This window comes from Artibeus jamaicensis, unplaced genomic scaffold, assembly GCF_021234435.1.
Source record: "Artibeus jamaicensis isolate MK-2021 breed Jamaican fruit bat unplaced genomic scaffold, CSHL_Jam_final contig_467, whole genome shotgun sequence".
NCBI lineage: Eukaryota > Metazoa > Chordata > Mammalia > Chiroptera > Phyllostomidae > Artibeus > Artibeus jamaicensis.
Genome location: NW_026521845.1, coordinates 5,403,046 through 5,418,949, shown reverse-complemented (window position 1 = coordinate 5,418,949; position 15,904 = coordinate 5,403,046). Strand labels below are relative to the sequence as shown.

General features: G+C 41.2%; 1 protein-coding gene and 1 pseudogene across 1 annotated transcript in view; one reads left to right on the top strand and one right to left on the bottom strand.

Moving 5' to 3' along the window:
* The window catches only part of CDC73 (cell division cycle 73), an 82,777-nt gene that overhangs the window by 28,150 nt on the left and 38,723 nt on the right, over window positions 1-15,904 (top strand). The gene's annotated exons all lie outside the window — the stretch shown is intronic.
* Window positions 2,625-12,527, bottom strand: LOC119047467 (nudC domain-containing protein 1-like; annotated as a pseudogene).

Here is a 15,904-nt window from a genome sequence, read left to right as displayed (position 1 = left end):
TTCATAGTAAAAGTTCCAGAGGCCGAGGCATGAATGTGGAAGGGTTGTTAGAAGGCTTTTCTCAGTTGTGTACCTGTTTCAGAGTGTATTACTTGGGTTCTAGAATGTTTAGGAATACTAGATTAAACCGGATTTGTGGTATGGTGATGTGATCATTTTTAATAGACGAATCAAGAGTGTGCATTCTTTCCCAAGCCTGTTTATCCTTAGTTTGCCTTTTTCCTCCCTCCTGTCGGGAATACTGGGGAGAGCTAGTGTTGCACTGGATCAGCTTCAGGGAAGCCGTCTTAGGAGTTACAGGTTGAAAGTAGAAACCATTTAGTACAGGGACAGCAGAATATATTTTCATGGATTCCTTTTATGAAAGGGGCCATATTACCTAAGTAAATGCCACCTGCTTGTGCTTTCATGAAAATTAAATTCAGTAAATGAGAGGGGTTGATGAAGACCTTTCTTTGTTAGATAGTAGCAAGGAACTTAGCTGTGGTTCAGCTGGAGAGGGACTACGAAAATATGATGAGTCCATCCTTTGTTATCTGTAACAGCGCTTTTCCATTGGTGTGCTACAAGAATGTTTAAAATATGTACCACCTGACTGCTTAGTCAGAGGAACTGACCTTGTTCCCCTTACATTGTCAAATAACAAAATGACAACAGCCAGTACAACAACAGCCATCTGGTGTGGATAATGACAGTTACACCTATTTTGTGTCATATCAGCAAAAAGTGTATGTTTTGGTGTGCCACAGAATTTTAGTAATTAACTTTTGTGGTCCATGAGATGAGAGGTATAAATCGCCGATCCGTGAGGATCTGGTTGTTGAATCCGGCACACCTTCATTTCAGCCTCCTGTTCCAGCTAGCTCAGTGGGGGGCCTGGTGCTCCCCTTCCCCTCCCCCTCTCTCGACTGTCTGTGGATCACCTTGCTGTCTGTGCAGTTTTGAGGAGGTGTTTTGCACTCTGAAATTGGGCAGCTCTAAAGCTTTAAGATCGTTATTCGAGTTGACTCTTACAGGCAGTAGTTCTGACAGGTCTTTAGGGAACCATTTTTCTAGTAGTAAGTAAACTTGAGTGGATTTTCAGTGTCTGCTAGGGGTGTAATAGGACCATCAACCTGTACTTTGTAGAAGGATCCAGAATCTCAGTCTCTTCTCAAACCTCTATTCTTAAGCAGAAATGCATACCTTAGTAACCTCCCTGCACCCTGTTTTGCAGAGTCTTTTCATTCTTGCTCAGGTGTTGATGGACTTGTTTGTGTCCGCTCAGAGGGGGAGGGGGCTGTGGGGGCAGCAGACACTGCGCCAGGTCCTGGATGGCAGAGGTGAAAGACTGGCACGTTCTCGTGGACTTCATCCAGGGTCCCTTGGAAGAGAGATACCTCAGCCCCTCAGAGAAAATCGTGGCTGTGCTGAGTGTGTGGGGTGTATCGTGCCATGGGAACCTGAAACTGGGGGGTTTTCTGGAAGACGGGCTGGTCCATTGAGGGGGCGGTAGTGGGAATGAGGCCTGAAGTTTGAGCTGGGGTGACTTGAAGACACCAGGAAAGCACATCTAGAAGTAGGGCCCCCAGTCCATTTATCATCCTGGTGGGGAGAGCAGGGCAGGTAGGAAGATGCAGAAGAAGACTGCTTATGTGTAGATTTTACGAGTGTGCATAGGAGCGCTTCTTCCCCAGCATCTGATGCTGCCTGCCTGGTCAGCCTGAGCACGCCACACGGGCGGCCAGGACGGCCAGCTGCTTCTGCGAGCCTGTCTCCCCGAGTCTCCCACCCCAGTGGATGCAGCCTTGAGCAAGTGGACGCTGCCTCTACCAGGAGGGGTATTTTCTTTTGTCGCCTCAGGGCCTGATGCCTTTTAGCCATCCTGCTTCCCTCCTGTGCACCACCTTCCGGGGCCAGTGGCCCTCTCATTTGAAGTCTGCATCTAAGTAAAGGCGGTTCCTGCTTGTTCAAGAGAAATGAAGCAGTGGGAAACACTGTGGATTGTCAGCCCTGGCTTTGAATCCCAGCTCTTCCATTCACTCTGCAGCTCAGGAAGTTAAGGAGTCACTTCACTTTTCTGTCAGTGGACGTGTTATTTTATTCACTGATTGACTGATTTTGTCACACGAGATAATTTTATTTAACACATTAAAACTATACAGGTCACAGTACAACTGCCCAGCCTTCCAGCTACTGCTGACACTTTTCCCAGCACAGAGAGGCCAACATATTGGAGTATCCGTCTCTGTTTTAACCTTTACTAAAAAAGAAGTTTCTGGTAGTCAGAACAAATAATCTCTCATTTGTTGCTTGAAAGCCTAAAATGGGATCATTGGTTTCTAGGCTTGCTGCTTAGCAACCTGCTGCACTTGCCGGCCTTCCCGCCTGTTGTAAAGTGCAGTGGACCCACGAGTGGGCCAACAATGGATGGGAACATGGCAGAGGCGTGTGTGCGGGCTACTCAGGAGTGACGTATGTGTACAGCACAGACCAAAAAGTTTCTGTCTGTCTGGATGCTTGGGTGTAGCCTGAAGCATGGGAAGTGACCATGTGCTGCCGCACCCTGGCCTCTGTGCTGCGGTCTGGGTGCAGAGTCAGGCGTCCGCACCCCGGTTCCTGCAGGTCTGGTGTTTCTCCAGGACTCACTGTGACAGGTGCTGTTTGCTCCCAACTTTCACCGCATGAGTAGCTTTTAATGCACTGCCATCAAATCTGCATAATGTGGAACTCCCTTCAAAGAAAATAGCATATTCCAGTTCTTGAGCATTACAGGAGGCTTTTCTTTATCTGGATTGGGAGTCATTTCTTCAGAGGTGAGAGACTTCAGATGTTCGGCTGTTGTAGCATGTTGGGCTGAATGTCTTATAAATTCCCGTTGTTTATTGCCAGCTTCTGGCTAAGGCCAGGTCAGTCCTTCATCCTTCTTAATCAAGGAAATTTCTGAGTTTTACTGTTGTTCTTATTATCATCCTTATACTGCTTTCATGATCAGTAGATGAGCAGAGATTTCCTCCCCAAGACCTCTGACCCTTCAGCACAGTGTTGATGGGATCAGGCAGAAACTCTGCTTGAATGCCCTCTTGGTACTCACTTCTGGAAAGTGAATTGTGACTGTCACACCGTCTTCAGTGTACTGCCAGTGATACAGCAACTTTTTGACTTTTGGAAATCATTTGATTTTTGGTTCATCCTTATTTTCTTCAGTATCGTGACCAGCTGGAACAAACGTGAAGGACTCGAGGAGACAGTCGTTAGACCCTTTCCATAAGGCTCATTAGCAGTGTGATGTGGTCCTGATTTTCCATGGAGAATTTCACACTTACTAATTTCACAGTTTTTATTATCTTTATTTTTCCTACTGATAGTGACTCGCCTCAAGGAAACAAAGAAACCACTGCCTTTCGCATCTGTTGCTTCTTTCCCTCTTCAAAGAAGTAGGGTAGCTGTTGAATGTTCTTCAGCTTGCAGCAGTGAGATCCTGTGCGTTGTGATGAAAGGATCCCTGCTCTTCATAAACATGGTCTCCCAGTTTTCAGACACACTGTGTCCACACCTGTTCCATGAGATACACTCTTCCAGTTCCACCTGACGGGACCGAGGCAGAAGATGTGAAGTGGATGGCTGCCCATAGGTGACTGTGGTACGCCATTGAATCTGTAGGCAGTCCAGGTACCTCTCATGGGCTGTCCTAAGGCAGTGTCCAGCACCACGGGGAAGTTCATAATTCTTCTAGGGTCGTCAGTGTAGTAGACGTGAATCATAGAGTAAGTGACTACACATTCCAAAAGCACACGTGTTCCTGGGTGTGTTGATCCATCTCACAGCAGCGTTTTCTTTCTGCGTCAAGTTCCAGCTGAGAACAGGGCAGTGGCTCAAGGGAGAGTTTATAACCCTGGGATCAGGGATCCAGCAGAGGTCTCTTCACCTGCAGGGAGCTCTCAGTGGGTACTCCGTGGCTTTTGCGGACCGCAGTGTGAGAGTTTAGGAAGCTCTTGTTGCATGGTCTGCACTTCTTAGAGCGCAGAGGCTGGGAGGCCACGTGGCTCCCATCCCAGAAAACACTGCCTTGTGTCCTTATTTTGTAGTAAAGATGGTTTCCTCATCTGGAGGAGGGCATTGTAATAATTTCCTCTGGGATTCGGTTGGAGGTTTAAATGTATACAGTTATACCTTGTTTAGTGTTGTTCCTTTCAGGACTGTTTAATTGTTGCACTGAATTCATTGTAACAGCTACTGCGAAAATATTGTTACATTAAACATAATGTTTTGTGAACTTTTTATACTGAACAGAAAACACCATTTTGTTAAGTTGGTAGTATTTGGTGTGAATAGTTATTTAGATAGGTGGGTATTAATCTCCTTATTCTGGTATTTTCTTTGTGTTAAGAGAGAATAAAGTCTCATTTTATCCTAATATTTTGTCAGCATAATCAGCAATTTAAAGGACTCTCATCTGAGGATATGTTTATTGATTTTAGAGAGAGAAGAAGGGAGGGGGAAGAGAGAGAGAAAGAGAAAGAAACATTGATTGAGGGAGACACCAGTCAGTTGCCTCCCAAAGGCACCTGCTGGGATCAAACCTGCAATTTCGTGTGAGGTTTGATGCTTCAGCCAACTGACCCACCCAGCCAGGGCCGTGATCAGCCTTTTGATGCTAATAACACTTCAAGAAAAATGAATTATGGCAACAGAACTCCTATTAATAGGGATTAGGAAATTTTAATGCATATTAAGTAAAAGTTTATGTATCTTACTAGATTTACTGAAAACCCATTGCCCTAATAAATTCAATAAAAATTAAAAAAATATAATGAAAATTCAGTGCGCAGTGTATGATATGTTTGGTGTAAAGCTGTAATTAAACTCCATTAGTTTAGGTTTGTACTTCATTAAAGAGTTTATCTGCAATTCTAAAATATATGCAGACCTGAGCAGGAGCATTTGAAAGCTTGCTTCCAGGCATATGTCATCAGTTTAGCTCAGATATACTCAAAAAGTTCTGTAAAAAACAACGTAAAAGTAAGTATTTTAGTGATTTTGATACTATCTGTATTGTATCTTTTGAAGTTAGTCTACCAGTGATCACTCAGTTAATGCCGTGATTGCGAACCTCCTGAGACTTATTTTTGAAAGAAGCATAGAAAGAATTATTCAGGTACTTAGATCGGAAATAACCCCAAAACCGCTGTGTAATTTTTAATGATAATGTTAGCATCATCTTGTTCCAAAGTGGTTTAATTCTATTCTTAGAACATGGCACATGATGCCATGTTCTAAGAATAGAAAAGCCCTGGCCAGGTTGCTTGGTTGGTTTAGAGCCTCATCCCCATGCACTGAGGTGGTAGGTTCTATCCCTGGTCAGGGCGCATGCAGGAGTCAACCAGTGAATCCATAAACAAGTCTAACAACTCATTGATCTCTCGCTTTCCCTCCCTCCTTCCCTCTCCCTTCTTCCCTTCTTCTCTTCTCCCCCTCTGTCTAAAATCAGTAAACTGAGAAAAATAAAAGAATAGGAGAAAACAAACCAGTTAGGAAATATAATGGTATTTTGTTAATAACACGGTGAAAATTTGTGCCATGAAATTTCACTTCGATTGTATATATTCTTTTAATTGTACGTCCATGTGTAATGCTGTAGTTACATATGACTCATGCACAAAAGCAGACTAATTTCCTTTAACAGACTCATGTACAATGTAGCTTCTAGTTTCTATGTACCTTAATCAATACAATTTGAATTTCTCTAATTTTAACGAAATTATTACCAGTATTGAATGTGTTTTACCACTTTTACATTCTGACTCCTTCTCAGTGTCTTTGTAGACTAACCACTAGTTTTTTTTTAACACAGATATGATTTTATGTGTATGTTTTTCATTGCTTTTATTTCCTTTTATTTAATGATAGATGTTTAGAATTCATTCATATGAAAAACAACCTACTATGGTTGATAACATGCTCTAATTGGTGTTTAGCTATTTCCTTGATGGATACTTTTCTGCCAGCTGTTGTTGGCAGAGTTTTAGTTTGCTGTCTCAATTTCTAGTTCTTCATAGATTGGTTTAAATCTTCAATGAATTTCCAATCTTCTATGTAAATTCATCATTAAGATTTTATTTTCTTATCTTAGTATTTCTGGCATTTTTCATTGGATTGGCATATCCTACTTAGTTCATCCCTCCCCCCTCCCCCCACTGTGCCAAACCTCATTTAATCTTTAATTCTAAGTTTTGATTTTTTTCCAGATCTTTTTCTTTTCTTTTTTTAAAATATATTTTATTAACTATGCCATTACAGTTGTTCTATTTCCCCCCTTCATTCCCCTCCACCCTGCACACCCCTCCCCCATCATTCTTCCCCTTTAGTTTATGACCACATGTCTCAAGTTCTTTAGATTTTATATTTCCCATACTATTCTTGCCCTCCCCCCTATCTATTTTCTACCTACCTTCTATGCTACTTATTTTCTGTACCTTCTCCCCCCCCCTTCTCCTTCTCCCACTCCCCTGTTGCTAACCCTCCATGTGATCTTCATTTCTGTGGTTCTGCTCCTGATCTAGCTGTCCTCTTAGTTTGCTTTTGTTTTAGGTATAGTTGTTGATAACTATGAGTTCGCTGTCCTTTCACTGTTCATCTTTTTTATCTTCTTTTTCTTAGGTAAGTCCCTTTAACATTTCATATAGTAAGGGCTTGGTGATGATGAACTCCTTGAACTTGATCTTATCTGTGAAGCACTTTATCTGCCCTTCCATTCTAAATGAAAGTTTTGCTGGATAGAGCAATCTTGGATGTAGGTCTTTGGATTTCATGACTTGGAATACCTCTTTCCAGCCCCTTCTTGCCTGTAAGGTCTCTTTTGAGAAATCTGCTGACAGTCTGCTGGGAACTCCTTTGTAGGTGACTGTCCCCTTATCTCTTGCTGCTTCTAGGATTCTCTCCTTCACTTTAATTTTGGCTAATGTAATTATGATGTGCCTTGGTGTGTTCCTTCTTGGGTCCAACTTGTTTGGGACTCTCTGAGCTTCCTGGATTTCCTGGAAGTCTATTTCCTTTGCCAGATTGGGGAAGTTCTCCTTTATTATTTGTTCAAGTATGGTTTCCACTCATGTGCTCTTCCTCTTCCCCTTCTGGTACCCCTATAATTTGAATGTTGGAGTGTTTAAAGATGTCCTGGAGGTTCCTAAGCCTCTCCTCATTTTTTTGAATTCTTGTTTCTTCATTCTTTTCTGTTTGGTCATTTTTTTTCCTCCTTCTGGTCCACTCCTTTGATTTGAGTCCCAGTTTCCTTTCCATTACTATTGGTTTCCTGTGTATTTCCCTTCATTTCAATTAGTTTAGCCTTCATATGTTCCTCTAATTTGTGACTATAATCAACCAGTTCTGTGAGCATCCTGATCACCAGTGTTTTGAACTGTGCATCTGAAAGTTTGGCTATTTCTTGGTCGCTTAGATTTATTGGCTCTGGGGCTCTCTGAGTTGTTCTTGAGCCATGTTTTGATCTGTTGGTGCCTGTTAGGTATGAGGAGCAGAGCCCCTCACCAGGGTGGGGCCACCCAGGTCACTGGTTTGTGATGCTGTATGTGGGTGCGGGGTCAGAGAGGGACAAATGGCGGTTCCCTCTGCCGCTTCCTGCTGCTGGGGCCTGGGTGGTCCGTCTCACTGCTAGCTCCTTCACCGGTTTATGTGTGCTCGAATGTGTGACTGCGGTCAGCCCTCAGTGGGTCTTCCTGCTTCTCCATACCTGGGATCCGCCCACGGCTGCTGGCGCACCTGGGTTGCATGCCCGGGTCGGTCTGGTGGATCTTTCCTGCCCGACCCCGCTCTGCTGTTGGCTCTGCCCCTCTTACCAGTTTGGCTGAAGGGTTCGTTGTTGTCAGAATTCGATGTAGTTCAATTTTCTGTGGTTTGGCTGCGTTTTTGTTGCTAAAACTTTGTTGTTTTTAAACTTGGTTGTGGGAGAAGGTACAGTGCTTCCACCTATGCCTCCATCTTGGCAGAAGTCCTCCTTCAGTTTTCTCCAGGTCTTTTCCTTGATGGATGTTTCTTTTAGTGTTGTTCTTCTTGTCTTTCCTACTTCTCATGTTCCTCTGTGACTGTTGCCACTTGTATTTTATTTATTTATTTTTTAAAGATGTTTTATATATTTATTTTTAGAGGGAAAGGGAAGGAGAGAAACATCAATGTATGGTTGCCTTTCGTGCCTCCCCTGCTGGGAACCGGCCTGCAACCCAGGCATGTGCCCTGACTGGGAATCGAACTGTAATTGTCTGGTTCGCAGTCCCGCGCTCAATCCACTGAGCTACACCAGCCAGGCCCACCTTGTATCTTAAATACCTGTTTTAAATTCTTACTGATTCTGCTCTGGATGAAACTAAAGTTTTATTTGAAATTTTAGAATAGTGTTTTACTGTGAATAAATTGAAGATACATTCATTTGTAATACTGAGGAATAAAGTTCTTAAAGATTTTTATTTTAATTGGAGACAAAAGCCACACCATAGACCCAGATTAAGTGTCTCCCGTTGAGGTTGTCATAGTTTTTGTTGTCATGAAAAATCTGTACAGTCAGATTTTTGCAGTCGTGTGTAAGATCAAGCATAATTACTTTGATACCGGGTCATTCTGACACTTTTACAAATTACAATGAGTCAGAAATAATTCATTTTTTTATCGTCATCTTCAAACACTGAATGAATTTTGAACACTATCAGTCTAATTATTTACTTCCCTAAATTTGATATTTTGAGGTTCTTCAGTTTTCTTACAAAGTGCCTTTATTACAAAGACGACAAAGTGCCTTTCTGTCACAATGTCTTATATGTGTTTCCATAAACATCCTGGAATTGAATTTTTGTATGTTTCAATATATCAAACTTGAGAACTAAATTAAGCAGGTCCTCAGCTTTTCAAAAAAAATTTAACTGCTATTATGTAGAAGGCTTTTACTTTTCTTTATCAGGAAACCCCAAAATTCAGCTTTTAATATGATAGAATTTAATAATTTATCTTGAGAAGCTGTATAAAATACTTGATAATGTCTTTAGGAAATGTTGAGTTTTAACATAGGGCTATCCTCACCATTCTGATAGTCAGTTTGTGGGTACATTATAATTTATCAAGAACCTTGGTATATATTGTCAGATTTTTTTCCCCCTTCAGTTACTTTAATGGAAAAAAAGCATTTAAAACTTTAATTATTTGAGTTGAGGAACTTTTTAAAAATCTGGATTAAATGTAATAGATAGCATTGATACACATTTGATTTATTTCTAAACTTTGAGTTATTATTAGTATTTTTGAAAAGTTATGTCATTTTTTAAAGCTTCAGGTACCAGTATAAAGGTCATAGTGTGGTAGATGCTACAAAAACACACTTCGGTGTGGCATCCGGGTGGCATCACGTGTGCATTTGGTGTCGGGTCTGCTTGTAGACCACTGAGCCCACTGGGCAGTCACGCAGCCTGGTGCCAGGGGCCTGGAGGGCTGCCACCCGCCTCGTGGTTGTGGAGCAGCTCGAATCGTGTGTCCCTGCTGTTGGGAGTCCCGAACGGAAGGTGGCGATTCCAACAGCATACAGTGTTTGGAGAACAAAGCGACAAGGCTCTTTTGTCCCCTGTCAATCAGGCTGAGGAAGCACTGTGCAAAGACAAGGAGCCTGTGGAGTTTGGTGTCAGGTGAGGTGAGCAGGACGGTGTAATGGGCAGGGAAGCCACCTTCCTGCAAGTGCAGACCATGTCAGTGTTTCTGCTGTTACACACCCTAAGTGGGAGAGGCCAGCGGCCCCTCCACCGCGCAGATGCGGAGGGTTGCTTTTTAATTAGCTGTTTTGTGACAACCGGGGACCCATCTTGTACAGTCCAGTTGCCTAAATATGGCGCTGCCGTTCCCATCCAGTTTTCCCCTTCCTACCAGTCCCGAAGACTAAGGGGCCTGGCCCTGCCTCGTTCCTGTGTCTGTGCACCAACCCACCCTCCCTTGGCTTCCTCCCACACTGTTCCTCTGAATTGTCAGGTGTTTTCAGTGTGAGGCTGGATCTTAATCAGCACCTACTACTCGCTTAGGGCTGTAACTTACTATTTCTTCTAAACTGTTGCTGTTTCTGGTGCCAAGATAGGCTAACTTGATCAAAGACGGCTGAATAAGGAGAGTGAATTTCTTTTATCTCGGTGGCCGGTGCTGTCAGGCAGGGAGTGTGCACTCAACAAGATATGAGCGATTCTAGAGCAGGTATTAATGGTGCCACTGTCTTCCTGAGCCAAACGGTGAAGAAGGGACATCCTCGTTAGCCTCATGGAGCCCTGACCCCTTGTCCGGGACACCAGTCAGCCTGGAGAAAGGGGCGTCTTTCTTTCATTCATTCTGCAGCCCACGGTGCCTCTTCGTAATTTACTTCTTTTTAAGGGGCTTCTTTTTGTAAAGCAACTACTAAATGCCTTTTATCTTCCTCCCTTTTTTTCCTTAATTTTGAAAAACTTGAGACATAAATGTAGAGAATTGTAATTAGTATGATTTTCTATCAGCCCATCACACAGATTCTGTAACTACCATTTCTAAACCCCTCTTCATCTATTCCACATCTCTTGTTTTCCTGAAGTATCATAAAGCAGAATCCAAACACCGATGTTCTGTGCCTACATACTTTACACTTCTAAAAATCAAGAGGTGTTTTTTTTAATCTAGCCACAGAGGCATAATCTCATATAACATAAAAAAATTTTTTGGTGTCCTTTCAGTTCATTTTCCAGTTTCTTTGATTTTCCTGAAAAATGTCTCTTTGGAGTTCATTTGTTGGAAATAGAGTCCAAACAAGCATCAAAAGTTGCATTTAGTTGCTAGGAATCTTAACTTTCTTTTCCTTTAGATTAGAGGTTCATAATCTTTTTTTATGTCATGGACCTTCTTGGTGGACTGGTGAACCCCATGAGTCCCTCTTTCTGAATGTTTTTAATGTGTAATATAAAATGCAAAAGATGACAAAACCTGTTCTAATGAAGTAAAGTTATCAAGGTATTTTAAAAATGCAAGTTATGACTTGGTAGTTTGTACTTCTTTATGAATGCAGTACATAGCAAGGCCCAGTAAAAAAAAATCTAATAAATGCCAGAATTTATCATATGAGCATAGATGATATTTCAAATACTTTAGCAGCGGTGATATGAAAATGACTGATTTCATAGCAGTTCATATCAGATGACATTTCATGTCATCTGTTGATGACAAAGTCACAGCCATTGTTCATAGTCCTGTGGTTTGTTGCCTACATTCACGAAAGATGGAAATGCTAATTTCTGTTAGAAGTTGGTGAAAATAAAATTGTTTTTTCACATTCAAATTAGGGGCCTTCTGAATTCTCTGCACAATGCCCTGCTCCACTGTAAAGGTTTTGGGAAAGGTTCTTGCTACAGTTCTGTTTCACTGGCTTTTTTCTGCTTTTCTGCCAACTTGTCAGGCTCTTCTCAGCCCCCAGGCCTTTGTCTTTGCAGTGGTTTGCCTGGATCCTCCTCCTCCTTGCTCTTAATGAGACTGGCGCCTCATCATTCATATCTTAGTTCAAAGGTTACTTTCTTAGGAAGGCTTCCCAGTGTATTCTAGTAATACTCTTCTCTTTTATATGCTTGGATGATTCTTGGAACACGAGAATCTGAAGGCAAGAACCACAACTTGCCCTGCACTGTCAGTGCTTGGCACATAGGTGTTACTTGAAAAATGTTTGTCAAAAGAATGATTCTTAAGCTCATATTACACATTCTAACTCTAGTTAGTTTCCATACTTTAACTTGTGTGTGGAGTAGTAGTTAAAACCCTTAATGTTGTTGATGCTTTAACATGTAGGTCCTCGGTGCCACTGGGGAGCCCCTTCATATGTTTCTGGTGGCTGTTACATTGTACCTGTGAGTCAGGTCTCACATGGTGTTTCATTCTCGATCCATGGCACTGGCCTGCCCTCAGTGCGCAGGCTGGGACCCTTGGGCCCGTGTTTGCTCTCCCTTGTCTGCAGTGTCTGGACAGTGTAATGCCCACTGACCTTCCCAGCCTGTCTCGTGTCCCTAACGTTCTTCCTGGTGCAGACCGTTTCGTGTCTACCCTGGACCGTGCGGCAGCCTCAGAGTCAGTCTTCTCACATTGCTCCTGTGTCTCTGCAGTCTGTTCTGCATGTTGCTTCAAGCACCAAAGAACACAGAAGCCACTGGGCTTGAGCCAGCCTCTGCTTTTTTCTGCTTTCCCAACATTGCTGTGTCTTCACTGGCTTCCCATCACTTCTGGGGATTAAAACCATTGTTCTTAACAGGTGCCACAAGTCTTGTGGCAATACCTGTCCCTGTCTTTTTCTGCCTCTCTGGCACCAGTGCATAGCAGTCTTCCTCTGTATTTTTGTGCCATGTTTTTTCTCACCTTGGGGTTATTGTACCGGTTGTTTCTCTTCCTGGAATTGTGCCCATGTCACCAGATGAGTAGTCACCACTTAGATGTTGGCTTGAACGTTGTCTCTGAGAAGGCTTTTCTGACACTTGGCAGCAGAGAGGAGGTCCGATCCCCTGTTCCATGTGTTACGACAGATACCCCAGGTACCTTTCTGCGTACTCGAAGATTTGATGTACGGCTCTGTCTGTGCAGGGAGCATTGTGTCAACAATGTAGTGGTTGTTTTTGTTCAGAGGTCTCCTCACAGTTCATGTCTCAGTTCACGTCTCAGTTCACGTCTCAGTGCCTAGGCTCTCAGGAAATACTCACTTTCAGGTGTTTCTTGAATCTTGAGGAGTATTGGGTTCAAGGGTTTCTGTTAGCCTAAGGTGAGAGTTCTGGAACACGGTAAAGCATTTATGGGTTGCAGACATCTTTTTCCCGGTTTGTCATTTGTCTTCTTATTTTGTTTTTATTGCCATGCAAGAGATTTTTTCAAAATTTTATGTAATCACAATTATAAATCTCTCGATGTTTCTCAGTTTGGTCATATTTAGGAAAATTTCTTCTTCTCCCAGGTTATAAAAAAATTCACATTTTCCCCTCTAGAACTGGTTTGTTTCATTATTAAGATATTTGCTCTCTTTGAAGATTATTCTGATACATGGTTGAGGAACAGATGTAATTATTTTTCTTACAGCCATTCATCGTTTGAATTCAGACCACGTATCAGAGCAAATATCTGATTCAGACCATGTCTTCTCTAGTTACTGTCATTAGTGTCAGCACCTGGCAAATCGCGGTCTCTTAAAAAATGTTTGAACAATTGAAAAATTCTCTCTTGCAGATCTAGTTCAATTACTTTATTAAAGATTTGGTGATCTTATATAACTCTAGAAAGTTCCTTAAAAATACTTGAAATTTATTAGAGTAGACTTAGTGATTACAGTATGTAAGATATACTTTGTATATAATGCCCATTAGCTTGTTAATGACTTCATTTTTCACTGATTTTTAAACCTGGGAAAATTGAAAAAATACATTAAAATGTAAGAAGAAAACAGACTTTCCATTTTCCAGAAATCATTACCATTCCTGTTTTGAGCATTCATTTTTCTGGCTTTTTATTTTTTTAATATATATGGTTGTGGAATAAGACCATACTATGTAGTACACTGATTTTGGGGGGAGGGACTTAGTACAGTATGTGAGTGGTTTTCTACGTTATTAAATAGTCTCTAAATCTAGGTTTTAAATGATGGTAGTATTCTATTTTTTAACGACCATTGTTGATTTAATCTCTGTTTTGAACGTGAAAATTTTTTCTTGTGTTTTACTTCTTAGAATATTGCTTTACAATAGGTTTTTTTAAAAGATTCTTTCTTTCTTTCTTTCTTTCTTTCTTTCTTTCTTTCTTTCTTTCTTTCTTTCTTTCCTTATTTATTTATTTATTTATTTATTTATAGAACAAGGGGAAGGGAAGGAGAGTGGGAGAGAAACATCAGTGTGTGGTTGCCTCTCATGTGGCCCCCACCGGAAACCTGGCCTGCAAACCTGGCATGTGCCCTGACTGGGAATCAGACCAGCGACCCTTTGGTTCACAGTCTGCTCTCAATCCACTGAACTATACCAGCCAGGGAGCCTTACAATAGATTTTAAATTGTGGGCTGATGATTCTTGTTAAATATTTTTAAGTTGTCTTTCAGAAAGACTTTACCACTTTACACTGCCATCAGAATGTTCTAGTCTCGTAAGTGCTGTAGGCAGTTACTTAAAAAAAAATCTTCCAGTTTGATGAAGAAGGGATGGTATTAATTTTAAAGTACATTTATGTGGTTAGTGAGACTGAATGTATTTTATTCATTGGGTTATTTCATTGTTGTTTGTGATTTCTAGGAATTCTTTTTATATCAGGACTCTCACTGTTAATTATACATTTTTTTCTTAATTTCTGTTCTGCTTTTTGTCTTTTAATTTTGTTTATGGTGTTAGTTTATATAGAGGTTAGTATTTTGTTTATCTTTTTCTGCTTCATTTCTTTCTTTCTGATTTTTACTCTGTGATCAGTAAAATAGTCCCCTACTCCCTCATTAAAATGCTTAGTCGTACCTGGCTCATAATAGATTTGGTAATTATTAATACAGTATTATAGTTGCTTTGCTCAACTTGGAATTCATTTATTCTCTAATAGTGTGAGTTAAGTGACAGTATAACCTGAATCCTAAGCGTTAAACCTTGGACATCAGCTGGTTTTTCTATTGAATAATGGTATATTGATTCTAATTTGTTCATGGTGCCAGGTTGGTATACATGTTAGAGTCTCTTTCAGAGCTTTTTTTTTTTTTTTTAAATACAACTGCCTAATCCTTGTGCTTATGCAAACCAAAATTGTTACTGCTTTATAGTAAGTTTTTTTATCACCATTTAAAATATTTTCTTAGCTACTGATACTTTTTTCTATATTCTGTACCTTTAGTTGTGTAATGATTTCCATTCACATGCTCTACAAACTTAAAAAATTTTAAGAGAAGACTCTTGGCTTTAGTATTTTAATCTTGCCTTTGACTGATTTTCTGAGTTCTTTTTATTCTTTGAGTCATTTGATCTGTTGGGTGTTATAAATAAATACAAATGTTATTTTCTTCTGTAGTTACATTTCAGTTCAATTATTGAACTTGAGTTAGTATATATTTTAATGTGCTGTTGATATACTTTTATTTTTTCAGTGTTTATTTCTAAAGTGGGATACAAATTTAGAATCAGTCAAAATTCAGTTGCAGGTTGAAATAATTAGATCAGTAAACATACCAAGGCAGCTGCCTTAGCTCTAACTGTTCTCTAGCTCAGTCGTTTGCTGGGGGAGAGGGCAGGGGACAGTCCTGTAGAGCCAAGGATGCTCTTTTTCCTCCGCTGGCAGACTGTATCTTGAAAGCAGTGAGGTTTGTCGTAGTGTTATGCTTGAGTGAGGGTCTGTGTTTGCGTTGATGGAGTGCATTGTAATAGGTTTCTTCCTGAAGTCAAGATGCCCCTTTTTAGTATTTGGTGTATGTAACCTGCCTTCTGATACCCTGATAATGTACAGGGTATATTAAAAATGTATAGTGCAAATATTACTTTTGCTTTTTAAATCTCTCTTAATGTAATAGTCAGATCTTGTAGTTGGGCAGCAAACACTGGGGGTAGGAGAGCCCAAATCGGCTGGGTCGGAGGGTCTTACTGCCTCATCACAACACGTAGTGAATAAACCAGTGGAGCGGGTACATGCAGCACTACTTTGTTTGAGAACAATCGGTGGTGCTTCAGCAGAAGCATCTTTTGAGATTGGTAAGTGCCATGCCTGTTGTTCACAGATGTGTCTTGGTGCCCAAAGGAGCAAGAGGTAAGCACAAAGCTTACGCTTTCCCCGGGTTCTGGCCTCCTGACATCAGCAGCGGAAAGGAGAAGAATGATAACTGAAGGACAGACGCCCTCTCCTTTCCATTCTCTTTACTTGCACCTAGCAGCAGGTGCCCCTGCAGCGG